Source organism: Manis javanica, chromosome 6, assembly GCF_040802235.1.
Source record: "Manis javanica isolate MJ-LG chromosome 6, MJ_LKY, whole genome shotgun sequence".
In the NCBI taxonomy this organism is placed as follows: domain Eukaryota; kingdom Metazoa; phylum Chordata; class Mammalia; order Pholidota; family Manidae; genus Manis; species Manis javanica.
This window is the reverse complement of record NC_133161.1, coordinates 122,719,667-122,743,986: the sequence shown is the minus strand read 5'-3', so window position 1 is coordinate 122,743,986 and position 24,320 is coordinate 122,719,667. Positions and strand designations below refer to the sequence as shown.

Sequence of the window (24,320 nt, the reverse complement as noted above, 5' to 3'; positions counted from 1 at the left end):
TTAGAAAGAAATTGGATTTTTATTCAATTAGAACAAGCATATGTTAAACATATTTTTCTTCTCTTTCAATTGCAGTATAAATTATAAATGAATGACATTATTGGCAGTTTTGTTGTGACTTATTTCAATGAAATATGAGGATGCATCAGACCTTAAAACTTAGCGTTTTGCTTGACACCCTTTTTGACAGTCAGTAGAAATACTACTGTGTGAGTGTGTCACTCGGGTGACAGAGATGAGTGCTGATTGAATTTCTCATGTCTAAAGGAGATCACCTCCAAAGAGTTAAAGTGCCTGAAAAAGTAGGATGGTAAAAATAGGGATGTTCTGCTGTTGTCTGTTCTCATTCCAGAGCTGTCAGATTTATATCTTTTGATTGCTGTTCCTGAAAATTCGTATAATTAACATATATTTCTTCAGTATAACGTCTCTTGTTTTTTGGGTTGAGTACACATTATGTAAAAAGCTGTAACTAAGTTGCCGCCTGGTTAAATTAGGTCTCAGTGTGTGTATTTTGAAGTAGATTTAAAATTGCTTTAGGGGAATTCTTGCCTTGGGTTAGATGACTTCCAGAATGCATGAAGGATGGCACAACGGGGGAAAGGAACAGAAATATCCCTTAGTATATGGCAATATTTATAATAAGATAAGTTGTAATAAGTTGCAGAGTAGTAAGAACATAAAATAATTAATTCTTTCTAGAGTTGTCAGAACATGTAAAAGTAACTCATGTCTTGTTAGGAATTTTAATATGAATAAAAGTTCTTCAAGTGAGCAAGGGTGGTAAAACATTTGAAGCACAGAACAGTGGTCCATACTGTTTTGGAGTTAATATGGCATCAGTAAAGATTAAATATCAATTTAAGTCTTAGCTATAAGGTTTTTTTATATTAAATTCAATTACTTGTTTTCCTAGTCACTGACACATTGGAAATGAAAAATCAAAGCAGATACTATTTAAGGCAGTCATCCTGCAAAAGGCAAAACTGCTTTTCTTCCCCCTACCTGATAAAAGGGAGAAAAGGGATACACTATAAAGAAGATATATGCATTGGAGGTAATTTTAAGTGAGGAATTTAGGAATGTAAAAGAAAAAAAGGAAAATATCAGGTATGTAAATAAAAAAGGAAAATATCAGGCAATTGAATGTTTTTTTATGATTTAAAGCTGGTTTAAGGACTTAATATTTGTCCTTCTCTAATGTAAAATCCATGTTAGATCAATAAAAATATATAACAGCAAAACTACATAGGATAAATCTGTGTTAACCAAAGATGAGTGAAGAAGGGTTATGGATATTGAGACAACTCACCTCCTTTTTGAGTAAGTCACCTAGGATTTCTGGGTGAAATTTGTTCTACTATTAAAAGAAGTGGTGAGAAGTTGGCACAGGTCATTAACTTTCATAAGATTTAACTTGACATTGTGGTAGGAAGCCAAGGAAGCCAAGGACACAAAGTTTCTATTGAAGCTTCAGGAATGTAGAGGAATACAAGGTGCTTGGGGGCTTGAGATTGAAACAATGTAAAGATGTATCCCCACCACCGGGACTCAGTGGTATGGAACAGCTTGTTGATGGTAGTCATGGAAGCCCATTAGTTTATAATATAGTATCTAGTTAACCTTTACAGAGATAGATTAAAATATAACTAGCATCCTGAATACACCTATAGTGATCTAATAGCTCCCACTGCAACAGTTCCTGGGTGCCGACTCCCCTCTACATATAAAAGGCATGGCCCTGCTGCACTTGGGACTCAGCCTTTGGATAGGAATCCACACAGTTGTAAAAAAGAAGTTTCTAAAGTATTAGTTCTTGAGATTTTTTATTATGATCCTTTGAGTAGACAGAGGATCTGACATCATTATCCCAATTTGAAGGCACTACCGCAGAAATCCTAAATGACTTGCTCAAGCTCTAAGAGTATGGTAGTGGCTGAAGTCTGAGGAAACCTGACTTTGACTTCAGATGTAGTCATTTCTTCACCACAACATACTGACTAAAAGACAGGCTGAGACTGTTAAGAACACAAGATTCAAATCTTTCATTCTAAAAAGCAAACTTGAGGAGGGAAATTGAAAATGTTGTAATTTCTTCTTTTGCTATGTTGATTCAAAATTAAAGTGAGATGATATTGATATTTATTGCATCAATTTATGTCAGGCGTATTCTCTTTTATGTGGATTTTCTTATTTAATTTTCTCAATATTTCTATGAATTTTAAAAAGAACAAAAAATGACATACATGCATTGCTAAGAGTTAATGATAATAACAGGAACATAGAATTCTGTGTTCCAAATACTTCTTCACGGAAGCCCAAACTGAAAGAAACCTATCTCCTTAAGCTCATAAGTAAACTTTTGTCGTTATTTAGATAACTATATCTTTCTATCAAAGATTACAAATGCCAGAAAAAAAATCATGCCTTAAAAAAAAATTGTGCTCTAAAGGATAAATTTATAATTGTCACATGTTAAGAAAAGAAAAAGTAGGGAGAAGGAAAGAAAGAAAAATGGAAGGAATGGAGGGAAGGAGAGGAAGAGAGAGTAAAATAGAGATAAAGAAGGGGAAAGGTAAGAAATGTATGATCCTTTCTGCTCATAATTACTTGCCAAAACAAGACAACAGCTTTACTTGTTAAGAGTACAATTGATAGGGAAAAACTTACAAGGACAGCAGTCTAGTCCAGGTGGCTCCCTTCTGCTGCTCTTAACGAAGACAACAGAAACTCCCTTCACTTCCCCCTCGCCTTCACTGCCTGCTCTGCTAGGCACTTACTCCCTAAACATACTCCCCCTTGCTTGCTCATTTGCTGTGCACATAGGAATGTTACAGATACAGAAGCAGAAAGATACATATTGCTCCCTTTGTCTTTGTTCGGGGCTCAGACCTTGGGAGATTACTCCCCTCTGAGCCAGCCAATAAACCCTCAACATTCTAAGACCTCCGAGTGCCGCTTGGTTCTTCTGTCAGTGATCCAGTCCAGGTTTTTCCAGTAATTTCCGTAACACAATGATTGTTTTTTATTTTTTTTAAAGTGACCTTAGAATATATTGTTTCCTCACATACTTTTATACTTAGAGCATGATCATGGAAGAAAAGTATATTAGCTTTCTTTGTTAATAAAAAAGGTGATTTTATGTACTACAATGATATATAAAATTTGGACTTAATGTCAGAAATGCAAGCTAGCATTAGAGAAAATCTTTGGTTGACCCACATGAAATTACTAATATTCCATCATTCTGTGCAACAAAATGTCAATTCCCTGTGGTTCCAACTAATATAAATAAGTCATAAAGATCAGTACTATTTGGTGGTAAAGATTACAAATAATTTAAATATTTTTTCTCAACCTAATCATGAAATAGGCACTTTAGGTTTCCCTTGTCTCTTGGTAGTACTTTAACATGGTGTAACTCCAGGGGGAAAACCCTGGAGCAAAAATACCTTTGCAACTGAAATCAGTCAACGGGAGAAATAAAGTTAAGAAATCCGTTTATTTCTTAGTAGCCATAGTCCCATCTCTCTTGACCAGGCTGTAGCAGAAGAAGAGAGCTCCACCCAACATCTACGGTCCAGATAAGACCTTGCATGATCCTGTAATTACCTATTGGTAAGGAGATGAACTACCCTTTCCACCCCTTGGAAACACCTATTGATAAGCTTAAGCACTAAAGCCAGGGGAGAGATTCTGAAAATAGGATAGTTTTACCCACACATAGAATCTCAGTCAATGACCTTCAGTTATTCAGAAGTCATCACGTTATGTTCCAAAATTTATATTCCTGTTTAGTTATCTGAGATAAAATATGTTATATGTATGCATAGCTATATTGGGGAGGAATTTGGTTCAGAGTCAGGGAAGTCAGAGTATCAGGTAAGGAACGAATTAATTAAAGCAAGAGTAGCAAGGAATGGAAGCTGCCTTACAGGCAGCAGAAAGCAAGGAAGAACAAAGAGATAAGGGAAGTTCATTGAATTCCTTCTAGGTCAGGGCCCCTCCCTTGCCAACTTCTAAAGCCATTGTCACTTGGCATTAAGTGTCCGCTTGGATCTGCACAGCAAGAGAACTAAGTTCTTACCACCCCAATATTTGGGGGAGCTGCAGAGCACTAGATGGAGTGAGATTGTGTTCTGAGAACTTCCCAAAGCAAAGAAAGGAGATTCTCAGGCAGGCTACTAAAGAACATAATCATACAGCTGCAGTCCTGTCTGGGTCACCCAGGCAACAGGAACTTGGAAGACCAAATCAGAGTTGTCAAAGGCCCCCCCTACTAACCTGAGGTAAGACAGAGACAGAGTTAAGCCTAGAGAATAGTATTAACTAGCAAAGTGACACAGACACCACTGGAGAGCTCAGTCAAAATGCAACAAGTTGAGCAGTGAGAAGTTTATTTAAAGTGAAAAGGTACACACTCGAAGAAAGGAGTGTGTGAGCAAACCTCAGAGAAAAGGTGCACCCAAAAGCTTGTGTTCTGTCTTCTAAGGAGTTTCAAGAATGGGAGCAAGGTAAAGGGTCGGGGGGCAAAGGCTTGTCAGGTTATCTCATGATGTCTGTCTCTGGTGAAAGATAACATGTCTTTGTCTATAGCCAGTCCTCTAGGTAATTCTGTAGAATAAACTTTTGTTCCTCTCCAAGACAGTGGCTACTCCCAATCACTGGGAACATGTCAGTTGAGACTGTATGCCTTGCCTTAAGTAAGTCATTGGCTGATTACCAAAGAATATGTTAGGAATCTAACTTCCCAACTCCCTGCTTTTAAAATGGTATCTTAGCTTCAACATAAGTCCCCTCTGTTCCCACTATGCTATTCACATATCAGCATTTTTAGGAAAATTAATCATAATGCTTGTCTCATGTCTCTGCCCTATCTCACCTGCATTAGCTACAGCAAGTCTCAAGGTCAGCCCAGATTCAGGGCATGTAGAATGAACTCACATTGGAAAGGGCATTAACTCTGTCCTCTGGTTTTATCTGGCTAACTCTCTGAGTCCTATTTAGTAAGCTTTACAGGCTCTATTCTCCCTCCACCCACTCTTATCTGTTATTCTGCCTAACAGCTGTACCCTAATTCTGATGCTGGTACATTCAGAAATCTATCAAAGAGTAAATTATAAGAAAACACAAATTTCAAAAGTGAAAAATTTCAGTGAAACAGTAAATTCTTTTTCTTTACAAGTAAAAAGAATATAGATGGCTCCACACACATACCTACAGGTCACCAAACACGATGCACTTACATAATTTCAAACATTTAAAAACATGAGTCACATGTAAGATAGTAAGAAGAAATACATATTGTAAATCACTTAAATCAGGGGAATAAGAAAACTAATATTACAAATGCTAGGTATAGCATAGCATTATTATAAAAACAGTGTTGAAGTACAAGTGTAAGTTAACGTGTTAAATGTTTTTTTATTTCAGCTTTACTGAGGTATAATTGACATACAGAATTGGAGGATACTTAAAGTGTACATTTTACCAACAACATCATGCCACATATTTTTCTTTCTTTGTTTTTTTTTCCCCCTTGGTGAGAACACTTAAACTTTTTCCTTAGCAAATTTCAATTATGAAATAGTGTATTATCAACTGTAGTCACCACGTTCTACATTAGATCCTCAGACTTTATCTTATAACTTAAAGTGTTTATCCTTTTACCAATCAGCCACATGCCACATCCTTCAGACCTTGATGAACACTTTTTGACTCTGTTCTGGGTGTGATTTTTTTTTTTAAGATTCCACAAGTAAATCATACCATGCATTATTTGTCTTTCACTGTCTGGCTTATTATACTTGGCAAAATGCCTTCAAGTTTGTTGAAAATGCCAAGATTTCCTTTTTTCTCATACCTGAACACTATTCCATCATAAATATTTTTTCCTGTTCATCCTTTGCTAGGAACTTAGGTTCTTTCCATACCTTGACTATTTCAAATAGTGCTGCAATGAACATGGAGGTGCAGATATATCTTCAATATTCTGTTTTCGTTTCCTTTGGGTGTATACCCATAAGTGGGATTGCTGGATCATATAATAGTTCTATTTTTAATATTTTGAAGAAGAGTTATACTGTTTTCCATTGTGACTTCACCAATTTACATTCCCGCAAGAACACGCAAGGGTTCTCTTTTTCTCCACATCCTTACCAATACTTGATATTCCTTATCTTTTTCATAATTCTAACAGGGGGGAGGTGATACCATATTATGGTTTTGATTTGCATTTCCCTGATGATTAGCAATATTGAGCACATTTTCATGCACCCTTTGGCCATTTGTAAGTCTACTTAGAAATTTGTTCATGTAAGATAAATTCCAATAAATTTTGACCAAAGTAAGCAGGCGAAGAGAGGCAACAAAGGGCCAGGTAATTTATTTGAATGCCACCCCCGGGTGATGTTCCGTGGTCTGAAACACGGGCCAGGCAGCAAGTTTTTAAAGAAGGCAGGGGGAGGGAGAGCAAAGATGTACATTGGCATGAGGATTGGCTCGTCTAGGGTACGTGGGGGTCTCTCATTGGCCTTTAGCCAGGTACTGGAAAGTTACCACTAATCCTTTAGCTTGGGGGAAGGGCTGTAGTTGGGAGGGTTATCCGATCAGGCTCTGGAATGTTGTCAGACCAGAACCTATTGGTCTCTTTGTCTCCTTTGGTGAGGCCTGAGCTTGTCTATCAGGCTCACCCCTTCCCCTGATGCCTGCAGCCTAACATTCCAGACTTTTGGTCATAATGGACGATGACTCGATCTGGGTACTTCTGGCTGACAAGGGGCATCATGGGGGTTTGAGGCTGGTATTAGGCCAAAGGAGGGGACTCAGTGGGAAGAGGTGCATAACGGTGAAGTAACATCTGGTTGGTGGCAACCCAGGTCATCTGGGTTAGCCGCTGTTGGAGGAATTTGGGGACACAAGGGGCAACTAAGAGTAAACCACAAACTGTTATTAAGGGGCCCCGCAGGGGCATTAGCCAGGCCATTATGGGGGATTGGAATTCTGGATTGAGTTTACATCTCAATGACTAGTATTGGGATTTAGTATAGATAAGACTGCATTATTGAAACAATACTTTTCTCTAAAATCACCCTCATTTTTATTAGAAGTAGCCAGATTAAGAAAATAATTAATGGTTGGCTTGATTATTTGCATAAGGGCAGCAAGAAGAGCAATTGATTACATAGGCTCTTTTAAGTATGCTTTGCAGGAACTTTTTATAAAGAATTTCAGATTGGACTTTTAAAGGCTTCTTGAGGCCAGAAAGCCAAGCTAGACTTGCCCTCAGGTTGTGCCTGCAGTACCTGTACATTTGGGTGAATTCCTCTCTTCTCTGAGGTTTGTGCACCTACCAGGAAGTGACCTTCTTACTCACCTGGTAAGGCTGCTGGGAACTCTGTAAGCAAGGTACCAGGCCAGTTCTTCTAAGGGGCTTTGTTGGCTTTATAAAGTCAATCTTAGTTCCTTAAAGCTGTCTGTTTATATCTGATACACACGTGTCTCTCAGGTATGATGTTCCAGTCAAAGCCTTGGTAGTATAACCAGTGTTTTTAATTGGTCCTCTTACAAGGAAAGCAGATTCTTATTGAACTTGTACAAATAAACATACTTCCATGAAATAAAAAAATAGTCACTGAGATTCTTTAAATTCTCGAGGGATGAGGTAGAAAGATAAAGTTTCAGTTCTGCTTATAAAGGCAGTCATTTACTAAACTGTTGTCAGCTTAAGAGAAAAAACTTAAAACACTTTATCAGTAACATTTGAAACAAAAAGCTACAAAATCATCTTCTTTAGTTTACTTAATCTTATGTAACTAATGTTCTGCTGAAATCTAATTCTTTACTAGCTTAAGAGTAATAAAACAGTGACTATAAATAATAAAAGATTTACAAAGGCCAATGGTTAAAGATCTGATGAGAGCTTACTGTAAGACAGTTGACATAAGGAAATTCTGATATTTCTGTAACACAAAACATTCAGTAACAAAGTTTAGCATTATTCTTTTTGACAGTGCTTTCTAGGTAATTAAGCAGGTAATTATATATCAGATAAATAAGCTAAATTAGCCAAATACTTTCTCCAATGAGAAAAAGTTTTTCTGACATGTTCCAGGGACCCTCTGGAAAATATCTGAGTTAACTTGAGGTAAAAGTACCTTTTTGAATTTGATTTTGGGAAGCTGTTAAAAGTTTTAAGGCACTTGCTTAAATAGGGTTATAGGTTGCTATGAAGCAATACTTATCCAATTAACTAGAATGACAACAAAGTACTTCAAAGGCAAATACAAAAGGTTACACAGTTATCAAAGTTTAGCTTTTAGTCCTTTTACTATTAAGATCTCATTTACTTAAGGACTCCAACAACTCACTGAGACTTTAAGCATAAGAAACTGCTTTAATAAAACAATTAGAAGAACTTTCTGCAATCTTTCAATATTAAGAGCAGACTAACAGTTAAGAAAACTTTGTCTTTTTAATTGAAAACAAAATTCTAATTTTGTTGTGCACTTGATACTGAGACTCATTTGCTTTAATTTTATATAGCATGACCATATTAAATTCTTCTACAAACTCTTTACAACTTTCTTTTTACATTTAGATCTCTCTAAATAAACAGCTGTAGGGCGGGAGGAGCGTGTTCTGGTGGGGGAAGAGGGCGGTGAAGGTGGAAGGAGAGGGGGAGGGGGTGGTGCAGCTACCGAAGAGGAGAGCAGGACAACGGCATGGTTGAGAATGTCTTAAAGATGCTGGTGGAGAGAGGGGGAGGGGATCATGAGCTGAGTGAGGTGGGCGACTGAGGTTTTCTGGCAGATCTGAAAAGGAAGGACTGAACAGAGTAAGAGGCTGACAATCTTTAACTGGAGATTGGGCTAGGAGAACCTGAGTCATTGAATACAATATAAAGGTCTGGGTGGGAGTGCAAAGTCCAAAAAGCCTGCACATATGGGATTTCACTCTACTCTCCGCTCCAGTGGTAATAATTAATTAGGGTGGTGAGGAGGCTAAAATTCAAATTTCCCTCAGGGGCCAGTGAGATTGATTGTCTGAGGGATACTGAGGCCCGGCTTCAGAGCTAAGAAAGACTAGCTTTTATTTGCGAACTTCCCAGGACAAATATAGAGTAGCTAAATTAGAAATGAGACACCACAGTGGGGTCTGAGCCTCTGCTTTTGAGGGCTGGTTCCCTATGTCTGCATCACTCCCCAATTAATCCTGCTGAGAGGAGCACCCAGCGTCCCAAGCATGCCAAGTCAGGGGAGACATCCTGGGAGCCTGGGTGAGACACATTTCCCCCACTACAGGGCCAGGGGCGGTCCGGATGCCCGCAGAGGGTGGGCCACCTGGATGTATGTATGATTTCTAATGGACCAGGTGAAATGGAGTTAGGGAGATAAATAGACTGGGGGAAACTGAGGGACTCACGGGAAAATAGTCCATGCAGCAGAGAGCAGTCTGAGGTCCCAGGTTGGGGAAGGAGGGGGTGGAGCCACCAGTGGCTGGTCGGGGCTCTGCCCTCACACTCTTTCCCAGGTTTTTCAGCACCATATGTAAGATAAATTCCAATAAATTTCGACTGAAGTAAGCAGGCAAAGAGAGGCAACAAAGGGCCAGGTAGTTTATTTGAATGCCACCCCTGGGTGATGTTCCGTGATCTGTAACACAGGCCAGGGAAGTCACACCCAGCAGGGCAGGCAGCAAGTTTTTAAAGAAGGCAGGGGGAGGGAGAGCAAAGGTGTACATTGGCATGAGGATTGGCTCGTCTAGGGTATGTGGGGGTCTCTCATTGGCCTTTAGCCAGGTACTGGAAAGTTACCACTAATCCTTTAGCTTGGGGGAAGGGTTCTAGTTGGGAGGGTTATCTGATCAGGCTCTGGAATGTTGTCAGACTGGAACCTGTTGGTCTCTTTGTCTCCTTTGGTGAGGCCTGAGCTTGTCTATCAGGCTCACCCCTTCCCCTGATGCCTGCAGCCTAACAGTTCATTCCTTTGTCCATTTTTAATTGGACATGTATATGTATTTTTTACTATTATGTTATGTGAGTTCCTTGTGATTTTTGGACATTAACTCCTAATCTGATATACAGTTTGCAAATATTATCTTCCATTTGATAGGTTTCCTTTTCATTTTGTTGATGGTTTCCTTTTCTGTGTGGAAGATTTTTTGGTTTGTTATAGTCCCCCTTATTTATTTTTGCTTTGGTTGTCTTGGCTTTTGGCGTCAAATCCAAAAAATCATTGCCAAGATTGATGTCAAGATTACTGCCTATGTTTTCTTCCAGGAGTCTTAAGGTTTCAGGCCTTACATTCAACTTTTGTTACATTTTGAGTTGATATTTGTGTATGGTTTAAGTTAGGGTCCAATTTCATTCTTTTGCATGGATGTATGTATGATTTCTAATGGACCAGGTGAAACGGAGTTAGGGAGAGAACTCCCTACACTATCTATTGAAAATATTATTCTTTCCACATTGTATATTTTTTGCTGCTTTGTCATAAATAAATTGACCATATATGCATTCATGTTCCTGAGAGCTTATTCTGTTCCATAGATCTGTGTGTCCGTGTCTATGCTAATACTATACTGTTTTGATTATTATAGCTTTGTAATATGGTTTAAAATCAGGAAAAATTATACCTTCATATTTTTTGTTTTGAGATTGGGCTATTCAAGGTTTTTGTGGTTACATAAACATTTTAAGATTTATTCTATTTGTGTGAAAAATGCCATTGGAATTTTAATAGGGATTATATTGAACCTGTTGTGTTGACAGATTTGGTAGTATTGACTTTTTAATAATATTTATTTTTACAATCCATGAGTAGTATATGTCTTTCCATTTACTTGAGACTTTTAAAATTTCATTCATCAATATATTATAGTCTTCAGCATACATATCATTCACCTCTTGGTTAAATTTATTCTTAGCTGCTTTATTCTTTTTGATGCCATTAAAAATTGAATTGTTTTCTTAGTTTATCTTTCTGATAATTCATTACTAATGTATAGAAACACAAATAAATTTGTGTATCAGTTTAATATCTGGTAAATTTACTGAATTTGCTGATAAGTTCTAACAGGATTTTCTATATATAAAATCATGTCATCTGCAAGTAGTGACAGTTTTACATCCTCATTTCCCATTTGGATGCCTTTCATTTCTTTTTCTTTCCTAATTGCTTAATACCTCCAGTTGAATAAAAGTGAAGGTGGGCACGCTTGTCTTGTCCCTCAGCTTAGAGGAAAAGCTTTCAGCTTCTCACCACTGAGTATGATGTTAGCTGTCAGCTTGTCACATATGGCCTTTATTATATTGAGGTACATTTCTTCAATACCCACTATATTGAGAATTTTTATCATGAAAGAATGTTGAATTTTGTCAAATGCTTTTTCTGCATCTAGTGAGATGATCATTGACTTTTACCCTTCATTTTGTTATTGTGGTATATTGCATCAATTGATTTGTAGATGTTGAACCATCCTTGAGTCCTTGGAATAAATCCCACTTAATTATAGTGAACAGTTTTTTTAACATACTGTTGAATTATGTTTACTAACTTTTTAACAATTTTTGCATGTATGTTCATCAGGAATATTGGCCTGTAATTTTCTTTTCTTGTAATACTCTTGTCTGGTTTTGGTATCATAATAATGCTGACTGTATAAAATGAGTTTGGAAGTATACCCTGTTCTTCTGTTTTTAGAATAGCTTGAGAAAGACTGATACTATTTCTTTTTTAAATGTGTGGTAAAATTCACCATTTAAGCAATTTGGTTCTGGTCTTATGTTCTTGTTTTGGAAGGTTTTGATTACTAATTCAATATCTTTACTAGGAATTTTTCTGTTTATATTTTTCACATCTTCATGATTCAGTCTCAGTTGGTTTTATGTTTCTAGAAATTTATCCATTCCTTCTAGGTTGTCCAATTTCTTGGTCTTAATTGTTCATAATACTCTCTTATGACCCTTAGTACTTGTATGATATCAGTCGTCCTCTTTCATTTCTAATTTTATTTGGGTCCTCTTTCCTTTTTTCTTGGTAAGTCTAACCAAAGGTTTATCTATTTTGTTTTTCTTTTCGAAACACCAGCTCTGAGTTTCATTGTTCTTTTCTGTTGTCCTTTTAGTCTTTATTTCATTTATTTACATTCTGCTCTTTATTATTTCCTTCTTTCTATTTACATTGGACTTAGTTTGCTTTTTCTCTTTAAAGATTAAAATTATGTTGTTTGAGATTTTTCTTTTTACTTAATGTAGGTGATTTTGCTTTGCACTTCCCTCTTAGTTCTGCTTTTACTGTATCACATAAAATTTAATATGTAGTATTTAGATTTTCATTTGGCCTAATATATTTTTGTTTCATTTGGCCAAATATATTTATAGTTTGAAATCTTTGGCCTGTTGGCTCTTTAGTAGCATGTTGCTTATTCTTCACATATTTGTGTCTTTTCATTTTTCTTTTTGTAATTGATTTCTAATTTCATACCATTGTAATCAGAAAAGATACTTGATATGATATGAATTATTGACAAGTTTTTGCCTAACATATTTCTATCCTGGAAGATGTTCCATATGTCCATGAGAAGAATGTGTATTCTGCTGCTGGTGGTTTGTTACTCTTCAGCAACAAGAAGGTGGGGGGGCAAGCAGGACCAGCCTGTTATCCCCGGGGCTGAGTGAGAGGGCAAGTGTCGGTGGCATGGACACCCTCCCCTGAGATCCGGGGAAAAACAAAACCACACCAAGCCGGGAGATGTGTCAGCCTCAAGGGCGCAGCAAAACTCAGCTTTATTCCATCAGAGGCTTAGTTATATAGGGGAAGATAAGGAAGTAACAGAAACCAATGGGAATTGATTATCTCATCTGTCATTAGGGTCTTTAGGCAGGTTTTGGGTTAGGTGGGGAGGCGGAGTTAGGGCCAAGAGTGCGCGCGGGAAGCTAGTTAGGCCATGAATACGAAAGTAATGAGGGAGGATGGAAACCTCCAGTCTGCGGCCATCACAGGCCTAAAAGAGGCAAAAGGTCCCAACAATTCCCCCTTTTTGTTTTATAAATGCTCTGGGATGTCCCAGCAGGCAAGGCCCCTGTCTTAGGTTGCCCCCCTCTGGGGATCTTACCCGTCACTGGGTACCTTGCAGATCTTTGGTTGTCCCAAGCTTACTCATCCTCCGGGGCCTGTCTTAGGTTGTCTCCACCTTGGAGATCTTACCCGTCATGGACGCACGGGGAGATAGTCAGGGGGAATTAACAGACACGGCCTCATAATAAGGTTCACAGTGATCGTAGGGGTCACTGGCTTCTGTGGCAGCAACTCTCTGGTAATGTACTTGCATGCACATCAACTGAATTGATTCAAATCTTTTTTGGACCAACTGGATAATTTTGTTAATAATGCAGGGCCCAAAAGTGAAAAGTAGGAGCAAAAGAAGGATAGGACCAAGGAAGGGCAGAATATAGGGCAACCACCCATGTACTCAGTCCAAAGAAAATTGGCTTGTAATTCTTTTTGGCATCTCTCGAGGTCTTCTTGAAGTTGCTTGACCTTATTTTGGACTATGCCGGAGCGGTTTGCAGAAAAGCAGCAGTCTTCCTGTAAAAAGAGACATAAGCCTCCCTTTTCAGCTGTGAGGAGATCAAGCCCCCTACTATTTTGTAGGACTACTGGCGCAAGGGAATCCAATTGTGCTTGGAGGTCAAGAATTGTGCTGGCTACAGCTTGTATATCATCAATCATCTGTTGAGAAAGAGCTTTATAATAATGAAGAGAGGTCCCCAATCCTGCTGCCCCAGTGGCAGCTCCGGTGGCCACCTCAAGGCCTATAAGCAAGGGGATAACTTGGATGGCCCTTTTTGATCTACCTCCAATGTGGTCTAAAGCAGGAATAGGGAGGCTCTGATTATTAGGGACCACTCCAATGTCAGGGAAAATTACAGCTGGAGCACAAAGCCCCGTCCAGCCTGTCGGGAGAAAGCCAAACGTGTCTTCCCCACAAATGAAGACTGTTCCATTAGGGGGACAGAGAAAGGTATTGTTCACAGTCATATTTTGTTGACAAAAGGAATAGTGGATTCGGCTCACATCTGTGTCACTAGTATTATCAGAACTGGGGTCAGCTTTGAAGCATGGGCCTTTAGGGGAAAGAGGGTCTAGATAGACTGTAGAACTTGGGCATAACAGCTGGCACTGGGGCTCAGCCTGTGACAGGTTAACAAGAAGAGCATTGGCTTGTAATGATTCCGGCCTCAAACACAGCCAGCAATCCTTGGCTAAATCGGGATTGGTTCTATTGAGTAAGTTAAAGCAGCCTGTATGATTGATTGTGTCTCAGGATCAAGAAGCAATTCTCCCCTGATCTCCGGGAGGCTAAGAGGGTGGAAAATCGGGGGATTTTGGTCTTCAATCAGCCTATCTACCAGCTTTTTAAATTTTGGTCTAGCCTATAGAGCCTGATCTTGGACTCTGCCCCCATCAGAGGCACCTATAGGGGCAAATTTATTCCAGCAGACATTCTCTCCCCTATTCTTTTGACAGTCAGCATATTCATCCTTGCCTTTTAACAGAGTTGCATACCAGTATGTTTTGTCTGGTGAGTGCACGGGATAACCTCCTGATAGCATTGAGCATGAAAGGAGGCAAGAAAAGTGGTGCAAGGACACTCAGAAGGGGATTTCCCTTGGGCAGGTGAAGATATTTTGGGGCCTGGCCAACGGTGGTGAGAGAGAACTCTTCCAGGGCATCCATTTTCTATCCCTTGCATAAGTGTAACTGCCCATTGCCCATTAGGGCAGGTTTTGATAGAAGTATAACAGTGTGCGGGGAGAGGGGCCTTGGGTGAGCGCAGGCTGTGCAGGGGTCTCCAATGGTTTTTCGTAGTATGGCTCTTGCTTGACTGGGATCTCTAAATTGTGTCCTAGCTAATGGGAGATTTATTGCCATTAACAGGAAGACCAGCATCATTGGGTTCATTGCAGACCCTGAAAGAGAGAAGGAAGAGAGATATCCTCAGGAGGCGAGGGGCCTTCTGGGTCATCATTGACATCAGTGAACTCCCCCTCCTTAGGGGGGTAATACTTGAGATCCCTTGCAGGGACCCAGATCGGCCTTTTTTCATTGGTCAGAAAGACACAGTTGAATCCCCTTCCAGCTGTAATGAGGGGGAATGGGCCCTTCCATTGTCCAGTAAGGGGGTCCTTCCATTGGGCTCTAATCGTCTGATAAGGAACGGTTGTTGTCCAGTGCTTTTGGAAGGGTGAGAACTGTTTGCCTTTGGCAAAATTTAAAATATTTAGAGTAAATAATGCCATCTTTAGTTGATCATGGGGGGGGAGTGTTCCCCCTTTTTGTTTTATTATTTGACATTTGAGGGTATGATTGTGTTTTTCCATGATTGCTTGTCTTTTAGGGTTATGAGGAATTCCAGTGGCATGGGAAATTTGCCATTTACTCAAGAATTCAGTGAAAGATTTACTAATAAAGCAGGGACCATTATCAGTTTTGATTTGATCTGGCAGGCTAAGAACGGTGAAGCACTGGAGAAAATGGCTTATGGCATGTTTAGATTTTTCTCCCATATGGGCTGTAGCCCAACAAGCATGGGAGAAGGTATCAACTGTTAGAAATAAGTATTTAAGCTTCCCAAAAGGGGCAAAATGTGTGACATCAGTCTGCCAAAATTTATTGGGCCTCAGGCCTCGAGGGTTCACTCTGCCCTTTTGAAGTGGAGGAACTTGTAGAAAGGGCTGGCATGATTTACATGTTCTAATGATCTTTTTTAAGTCTCTGATCGGGACCTGAGGGAACTGATGGTGTAGTCCCCTCCAATTAGCATGTGTAAGTTGATGAAAAGAGGTGGCCTCCTGTACTGTAGGCTGAAGCTAGTCGGTCAGCAAGAGCATTGCCTCTTGACAAAAAGCTTGGCAAATCTTGATGTCCCCTTAGATGTTGTACAAAAGGGGAACTAGTCTCTGTTTTAACAAATTGCAAGCTTGAATCATCAAAGGAGTGATGGAATTATTGTCAAGTCATCAAAGGAGTGATGGAATTATTGTCAAGTCTGATGTGTGCGCCCACAAGGTTGGGCAGTAGATTGACAACTCTTTAAACTGTGAAGAGCCCTGTACCTCATGAAAGAGGGTTACAGCCGGAGGGCACTCACTTCTGCCTGGGGGGAACATTCCCATAGAGGCTCCCCGTTTACCCCTGTCGGTAAAAACAGAGGGGAAGGAGGGGTCTGCCTCAGTGAGGAACATTTTAGGTGGCTGCCACGCCAATTGGCTAAAAGAACTCATCCACTTATAGGGACCATAGTGACAGTCCACTATCCCCGGAAAGCTTTCCATGGCCATTGCCAATCAGGAATTATTTCTCTGTAGCCACAAGAAATCATTGACCCGAAAAGGGATGATCAAAGAATGGGGTTCACACCCAAAAAGACGGACAGAAAGATCTTGTCCCTTGACAATGCAGTTGGCCATTTGATCCACTATAGAGCACACTCGGGGTGCCCCTCCCACAGATAGATGTATCCAATGTACGGGATCCCCCTTCTGAGCCAAAAGGGCAGTGAGGAGGGTCTCTCCTGCCATAATATCGAGGATCAGTGGCAAGTTTGGATCATATCTTTTTAAAGCAGCATTATCAATGGCATGTTGAACTGTTGTCAATGTCTCTCTATGTATAGGGGTTAAAGTCACTGTTGAAGCTAGGTTAAGGTCTTTTAATAGGTCGAAAAGAAGGATAAGATCAGCTGTGGTTATAGGAATCCAGGGCCTCATCCAATTGATTTCTCCCTGCAATTTCTGGAGCTGTGGTAGCATATATGCGTCCTGAATATATAACTGGGGCTTAACAGGGGAGACAACATCTAATGTTAAAGTAGTCCCCAAAATTTTAAAGGGAGCTATCTGTTGAACTTTATCTGGGGCAATTTGAAAGTTGTAGTTTTTGAGCAGGGAAAGGCACCTTTTAAAGAAGTTGTCTAATTTGTGGGAACAAGTGGCCCCCAAGATAATACCATCCATATATATGTAAAAGAGTATGTCAGATTCCTCTCAGCTTGTTGCTGGCATTCCTCTTTATACAAAGCACACCACTTAATATAAAGGGGGCCAGGAAGAACCGCCTGGGCAAGAGCCCTCCAATCTGCGGTGGTGCACGGATGGTGAGCAAGTCCCTGGAGGATGGTCTCAGTCCAAGGAGCATTGGAGCCATCAAGAACGGCCTTCTTTAATTCCTTAAGGTCACCTGGCTCCCAAGGGTACCAGGGAGCAGGGCGGTTACCTCCAGGATTAACATTGACCGGAAATAGCTGACATGGCCCTGGGTTAGGTTGTGGGTGGAAAAATGGATTTTCTTGGGGTTGGCAGCCAATGGGAGAGCATGAGTCCTTATATGTGAAAGGAGCTGGAACCTCTGCCCATTGGCAGCCAATAGGAGAGCATGAATCCTTACATGGGAGAGGAGCGGAAACCCCTGCTCATTGGTATGGAGGAGGGGGTGCTGATGATGATTTGAAAGGGTTAGAAGATGAATTAGTACCCGGAAGTGGTGGGTACAAAGGAGCCGTGGATTTGGGAGGCCAGGGGGCGGCATCAAAAGGGTTGAGGGCGCCATTGCCACAATTCTCATTCGGCTCTTTATGGCTTTCTTGTCCTGCCAGCGTGGACTCAGCCTGAGGATGGGGATCAGAATCTCCCCGGGAAGGGGCTCCCAACCCAGTGGTTTCCCTGTCTATTAAGTTCTTTGCAGCTGGCTTCGATGGCCAAGGAGGGAAGCAACTCTTAAGGGCTGCTAAAGTGGGGAAGGTCCCCAGAAGGGGGATATCACCCCAATTAACTTGGGCTTTGCATACGAGTTGCTCCACCCTGTCCCAAGTTTCCCAGTCAAACAAGTTACTTGCAGGCAGCCACGGGGCGACCTTAACTAAGGTCTCCCAGGTTTTGATAGCTTGGCTGTCAAAGAGCTCTAGGTCTCTACTTCGGAGGAGGACCCTAAGGGATTCAAGAGAGGGATCAGGCTTGGAAGAAGAATGTCCCATATTTTATGGGATTACACTTACCCATAGTTCGATTAGCTCATCAGCGAAGTTCCTCGTTCCCCACACGGGGCACCAGTTGTTGCTCTTCAGCAACAAGAAGGCGGGGGGACAAGCAGGACCAGCCTGTTATCCCTGAGGCTGAGCGAGAGGGCAAGTGTCGGTGGCTTGGACACCCTCCCCTGAGATCCGGGGAAAAACAAAACCACACCAAGCCGGGAGATGTGTCAGCCTCAAGGGCGCAGCAAAACTCAGCTTTATTCCATCAGAGGCTTAGTTATATAGGGGAAGATAAGGAAGTAACAGAAACCAATGGGAATTGATTATCTCATCTGTCACTAGGTTTCAGGTTATGTGGGGAGGCGGAGTTAGGGCCAAGAGAGTGCTTGCGGGAAGCTAGTTAGGCCATGAATGCGGAAGTAACGAGGGAGGATGGAAACCTCCAGTCTGCGGACATCACAGGCCTACAAGAGGCAAAAGTTCCCAACAGTGGATGGAATATTCTATAAATATTTAAGTTTATTTGGTCCAATGTAGGCTTTAAGTCCAATGCTTTCTTATTCATTTTCTGTCTATCTGATATGTTAAATGTCTTAAGCTATTGTTATCCATAAAAATTCAATTAGTGTGATATTATTCAGTCTTTATTAATGAATATAAATTATAATAGAAAAATTAAACCTGAAAAAGCAACAACTAAATAAATATATTTTATTAAATGTGTTATGAGCATATGTTGATGTGGGTAAACAGCATAGTAATTTCCTATGTAACTAAATTGAATCTTGATATAAAATGTCTAATAAGAAAATTCAATTTTCTTCAAACAGTGGAAAGTTGAATAAAAGATCATTTGTAATCATAATTTTTTGTAATCATAATCATATATGTCCTTTCTTAACAGGTACCTTAAAGGGTTGCCATTTAGTGCCATTCATGATCAACTGAGCATCATTTTTGCATGACTACTGCAAAGGATATCTTTACAGAAAGAAACTAATTCTTTTTGGAGTTCGTAACTTGGACCTTGTTTTCAGAAAGCAGGTACAGTTTGTCTTTTATTAATCTGACTTTAAATGGGAAGGAATGTTGGAAAGAAAAAACCTGTATGTATCATTTATGGTTCTCAACAGCTTAATATGTTGAAGCTTAATATTTTATATGCTTAAAATAAGTAAATGTTTTTAAATTAAAAAACAATTTCTCATTGAACAAAAACACTACACAAATATTCTGGAAATGTTATTAATCTGAAAATAGTAAATGCTTTGTCTTTATTTAATTTTTAGTTTGATATGAGAATGGCAACTACAGGAAGATAACATTAAATTGCTGAAAGCAATACAAGAAGCAATATTTTAAATGTAGTCTCCTGTTTCGTGTTATCTTCCTCAGAATATGCTAGTGGATAGATTTTGTGCTTTTGACAGCCTTGGTTTGAAGACAGAGCTTAAACTGTATAAGCAAGAAGCCAAGGACAGAAAGACGCTTGTGTTGTTCCTAACTTAGTAGAAAATATCCCATATGAAAGTGACTTTCATGCTGTTTGCTCAGCAGCTCCACATTATTGCATTCTTATACTACAACCAAAATCATTAAATATGAACTGCATCTATTCTGAGTAAAAGTGACCCTTGTATAATTTAATAATAGTCCTTTAAAATGAATATATTAAAATATTTTAGAATATATGATTAGGCACACACTTAATATTCATGATTAAGTAGGCATCAACAGATAATATTGTATCAAATCTGCTGTGTCCTACTTTGTTTCAATACTTATAATGAGTTTTTAGATAAATAAGGAGGCCAAATCATTTTGGATATAAAATCATTCATCCTTGATTTCTAATTATTTATAAAATATTTAAAATATCATAGCCAATTTCAAGACTGCCATATATCTATGCTCTAATTTGTTAGGTTGATTCATGTTAATTGATTTAAAATAATGGAAAGTAGTTTCCTCAACCTTTTCTATAATTCCAGTTTTTTTTTTGGCTTGAAAATTAAAGAAAGGAAGTGATGAAACTGAATTTGAGAACAAGATGAAACTGAATTTGTAAATAAGAGAACGTGAATCAAAAGTTTGACCAGTATCACTTCTACTAGTCACACCCAAATTCTGGGATACCACTACAGAAAAATTTACATTTTAAGTGCCTTTCATTCATTATATTAATTCCTAACAGTTTGCCTTTTTTTTTGAAGGTCTTAACTGCACCAGCTATCCTTCAGTTCATTTTGTAGAGAAAAACTACCATAAGTTTTACTTATTTCAAAAGACTAGAAAACAAATGGGGAGGAAAGGTAAGGAAGTGAGTAGAAAATCTATGATAGTAAAACCCCAAACCATGGAAAATAATGTTTCCCACTAATCAGTTCATTGCTATAGTCTAATATTAGATAGATTTTTCAGCCAAGTTTCACTGTCATAGTTGTGTCTATACAATAAGAATGATCTCAGAATAAGTTGCATATATAAAAAAAAATTAGTTTGTGCTATGTCTACAAATGATGTATACACATCATAGAAGGTGTTATTTCCTATATAGAAGGCATTTTGTCCTTAACTCTAAATTACTGGAACATCTTAACAAACCAAACTTTCTTTTAAGTTACTACTTTAGTGATATCTGTGAATAAATTATGCATAGACATCTTAAGTGAATTTTGCAATGTCAGAAACTTTCTGTTTATGGTGCTTGTTACAGTTCCAAAGAAAGACAACTGAACACAGCATAACTATTGTAGGTATGAGGATTCTAGACCAAATGCTTACTTCTAGATGATGACTGATGAGCAATTTAAATTTATGGTAGAAATATTAGCAGATGGAAACAGAATGGAGTTAGTGCCTTTGCCACCTGTGAACTGGTACATTCCATTAATTACCAGCTGAATTTTATTGAATTCAAGTAGTTCAACAGAACTCCAATTTTTGAGAAAAGACGTTTTGTCATGCTATTAATAAATCCAGGTTTCAAGTTGATGATGTAAAGCTTATTTAACTATACAGAGACCTATGGAAACAGATTTGGCAGAGCATAGTTCTCTCTTACTGTGTCACTCTTGTATTGCTCTGCCCAACTAATTGAAAAGCATATTGGTAGAATTGGAAGCATTTGAAACAAATGAGACAGAGTAAGCACTCTAAAAAGACATAAATGAATTAGAATTGATAAATCTGATAAGAGTGGATTCAGTGTCATTTTAAATAAAGCCCCATTTCATTCATGGACTTGCATCTAATCTGTCACTGTAACTAGTAAAAATATTCAGGGGAGACACTGACAGTTTCATCCTGACACAATCAACTAAATTCCTGCCATAATAAGTGACAACATTTTAAAAGGGGTCCTGAGTTCAGCCTCTGAGAATGAAATGTTTTGTTCAATAATTTACACAATTCTAATCCAGTTAGGTGTTGGCTAAATTCCAAGGGAAGGCTTCCTTCCATTAGAGAAGAGCCTGAGTGGTTTTTAGTTATACATTTTTCAGAATTGGCAGAATTCTCATCACCTAATAATAATAAAAAAACTCTACTCCTTAGTATCAATATATACAACTGTAAAGTGCTACAGCTGATAAAAATAGAGTGGGATGGTCTTCCAATTTCAAAAATGGGGAATTTAATTTTGATCCTTAATGATCTTGAAAATTACATAGAAATTTGGAAGGAAAAAAACAACCTTATTACAGAAATTAATCACTAAATTGTTAACAGCACTGCTGCTTGTTATTAAGTTTAAAATATGGCATCCAGAATGGACAACTTTGAATCATGCAAAAGTTCCATGAAGAGAGTTTTGGCTGAATATTAAAAATTATTTTCAAACAAGTGGAGAGTTCACAATAATCCTTCATGGGTAATATGTCCATATTAATGAGAACTTAAAATTTCTGATTGTGAGAAAGGAAGATGAAGCAGTTACTTCCAAAATTGTTATTCCACAATAAAATCTTAATTTATTTTGAGATGCTTGTTATAAACATTTTTATTTTCCTATTTGTAAAAATTAGTTATATAATATACAAAAATATATTATGTGTGAACCAAAACAGGATGATTTAAGTTATCAATTGATATGATACACTGTATAATCTGAAGTATAAATTTCTTAGATAGCACTTATCTCTGTCTGCCTGTTGTAGGGGTGGGAGATGTTTTGAGTTGGCCACTAAGGGATTATCATAGCTATCAGCTTATTCAGAAAACATAGGTTGGTAAATTAATATTTCTCAAGTTGAAGTTCCTAAGAATATAAAAGAAAACTGGGTTTGCCCAAAACAAGAAGGGGGAAAGAAAACAGTAATTAATTTCAGTTTGATAATATGGCAGACTGCCTAGATTTTATAATGTATACAACTTTGCTAGCATGGTACAAGCACATTGTAAATGTGAAAATACTTCAGGTAATGTGAATGTATGCAAAATACTTCATACATGACACTTACCCACCAATAATAACTTTTATTGAATATGTCTATTGTGGAAAGAACTAAGAGGAACAGGAAATATTGGTATTTAGGCTGTGTCCTGCTTTCCTGTATCTTTAAATGCCAAGGAAGACTGAGCATGGAAAACAAAAACCAGAATGGTTTATTTTATTTTATTATTTATTTTTTATTTATTAATTTTTTTTTCAGAATGGTTTTTCTGGAGTAGTTTTCTAATACAAGAAAATCTCTATTCAATCCTGCTTACATACCAGCAATGAAACCCCTTAGCCTGAATGTTTAGGTACCTGAATGCCCCAAGGCTTTCTTACAAAATATATGAGAGGCTGTATCTCTACCAGCAGAACTCTGAAATTCTGTTAGTCTCTCTGTACTAAACCTAGTATATAATGTGAATCCCACACAAATGAATCACAACACACAGCATTTTTCCTAAAAACTGTTACATTTGCTAGTGTATTGAGGCAATTTTTACAAATGGAAAGATTATGGACATTGGAATAAGGCAGACCCAGGATTGAATCTGTGCTGTAAATCTTCTAGCAATGGAAACTTGGAATTAATTGTTATGAATCTTAAGTTTTCTTTGCTTTAAAAATGTAAATATCTAATTTTTCAAGGGTGTGAGTTGATATTGAACATGTTTATTTATCATCTACCCTCTGTCTTTCTCTCTCTCTCTACACACACACACACACACACACACACACACACACTTACATATGTATTTGGAATTTGGTATCTGGAAGCTGTTTAACATGATTGCTGTTGTAATAGAGAGTACCATACAATTTTAACACTGAGTAGAACAAAACTTTATGAGAGTCTGAAAAGATCTAAAAGAAAAGAAAAGAAATTAAGAAAAGAAGAGAGACAGACAGAGAGACAGAGAGAAAGGGAGAGAGAAAGAAAGAAAGATTCAGAAAGGAAGGGAGGGAGGGAGGGAGGAAGGAAGGAAAGAAGGAAGGAAGGAAGGAAGAAAGGAAGGAAGGAAGGAAAGAGGGAGGGAGATGGAGATGGTAGGAAAGGGTTACTGAGGAAGTAGGAGAAGAAGGAAGGAAGAAAAAGAGAGAGCAGGAGGGAAGGGGGAAAAAGGCAGGAAGGAACCATGGAAGGAAGGAAGGAGACAGAGGGAGGGAGCGAGGAAGGAAAGAAGAGTGAACAGGAAAGTGAAGAGAGAGAGATGGAGGACAGGAGGAACGCAGAGGAGGGCCAGGACGGAAAAAATAGATAAGGACCCTTTTCTTGGCTTTAATAATAGTGTTTGCATCCTGGGGCTGTTGTGGGATATAAGATTAACATTGAAAGATGATCCATATTTTAAAAGTATTAGAAATTGAATGAAAAAAAGTACCCATTCATAATCAAAATAATGGTTATTATATAACACCCTGCAGGATTTGGTGTTGGCACATAGTCCTGTTTCCTCATTTTTGTCCTTTTCGGTATGTTAGAGGGCCTGAGGCCTAATAACAGCACTTCTCGGAAGACCTGCCAGCAAGATTCAGGGTTAGGTGATACTCAATGGCTAACCTGAGATACTGAAGGTGTAAGAGAAACAAAAGTTTTATCATTGTCCTTCCAGTTACCGTGGCCCCCAGGTGCTTTTCCTAGTATCACCCTGTCAGTGCTGGAAGCTCTGCTCATTGCTGGCAGTTACCTATAGTTTTTGCACTTTGTACCTCTTTGAAAGCCAGCAGTTAATTGAAGATTTAGCATTCGTCTTCCCTGACATTTGTTCCTTTAGCCTTTCTAACAATTTATAAACACCTAATATCTAGGTATCCTTCTTCTTGAAATACCGTAAGTTTTATTTTTATTTTT

At 38.6% G+C, this 24,320-nt stretch overlaps 1 protein-coding gene across 2 annotated transcripts in view; it reads left to right on the top strand.

The window, feature by feature from the left end:
- CNTN5 (contactin 5) overlaps positions 1 to 24,320 on the top strand; it is a 1,232,567-nt gene that overhangs the window by 338,656 nt on the left and 869,591 nt on the right. For both annotated transcript variants that reach the window (XM_073239418.1, XM_037025637.2), the window contains one exon: positions 18,938 to 19,077. The gene's annotated coding sequence lies outside the window, so the exon portion shown is untranslated. The remainder of the gene's footprint in view (positions 1 to 18,937; positions 19,078 to 24,320) is intronic.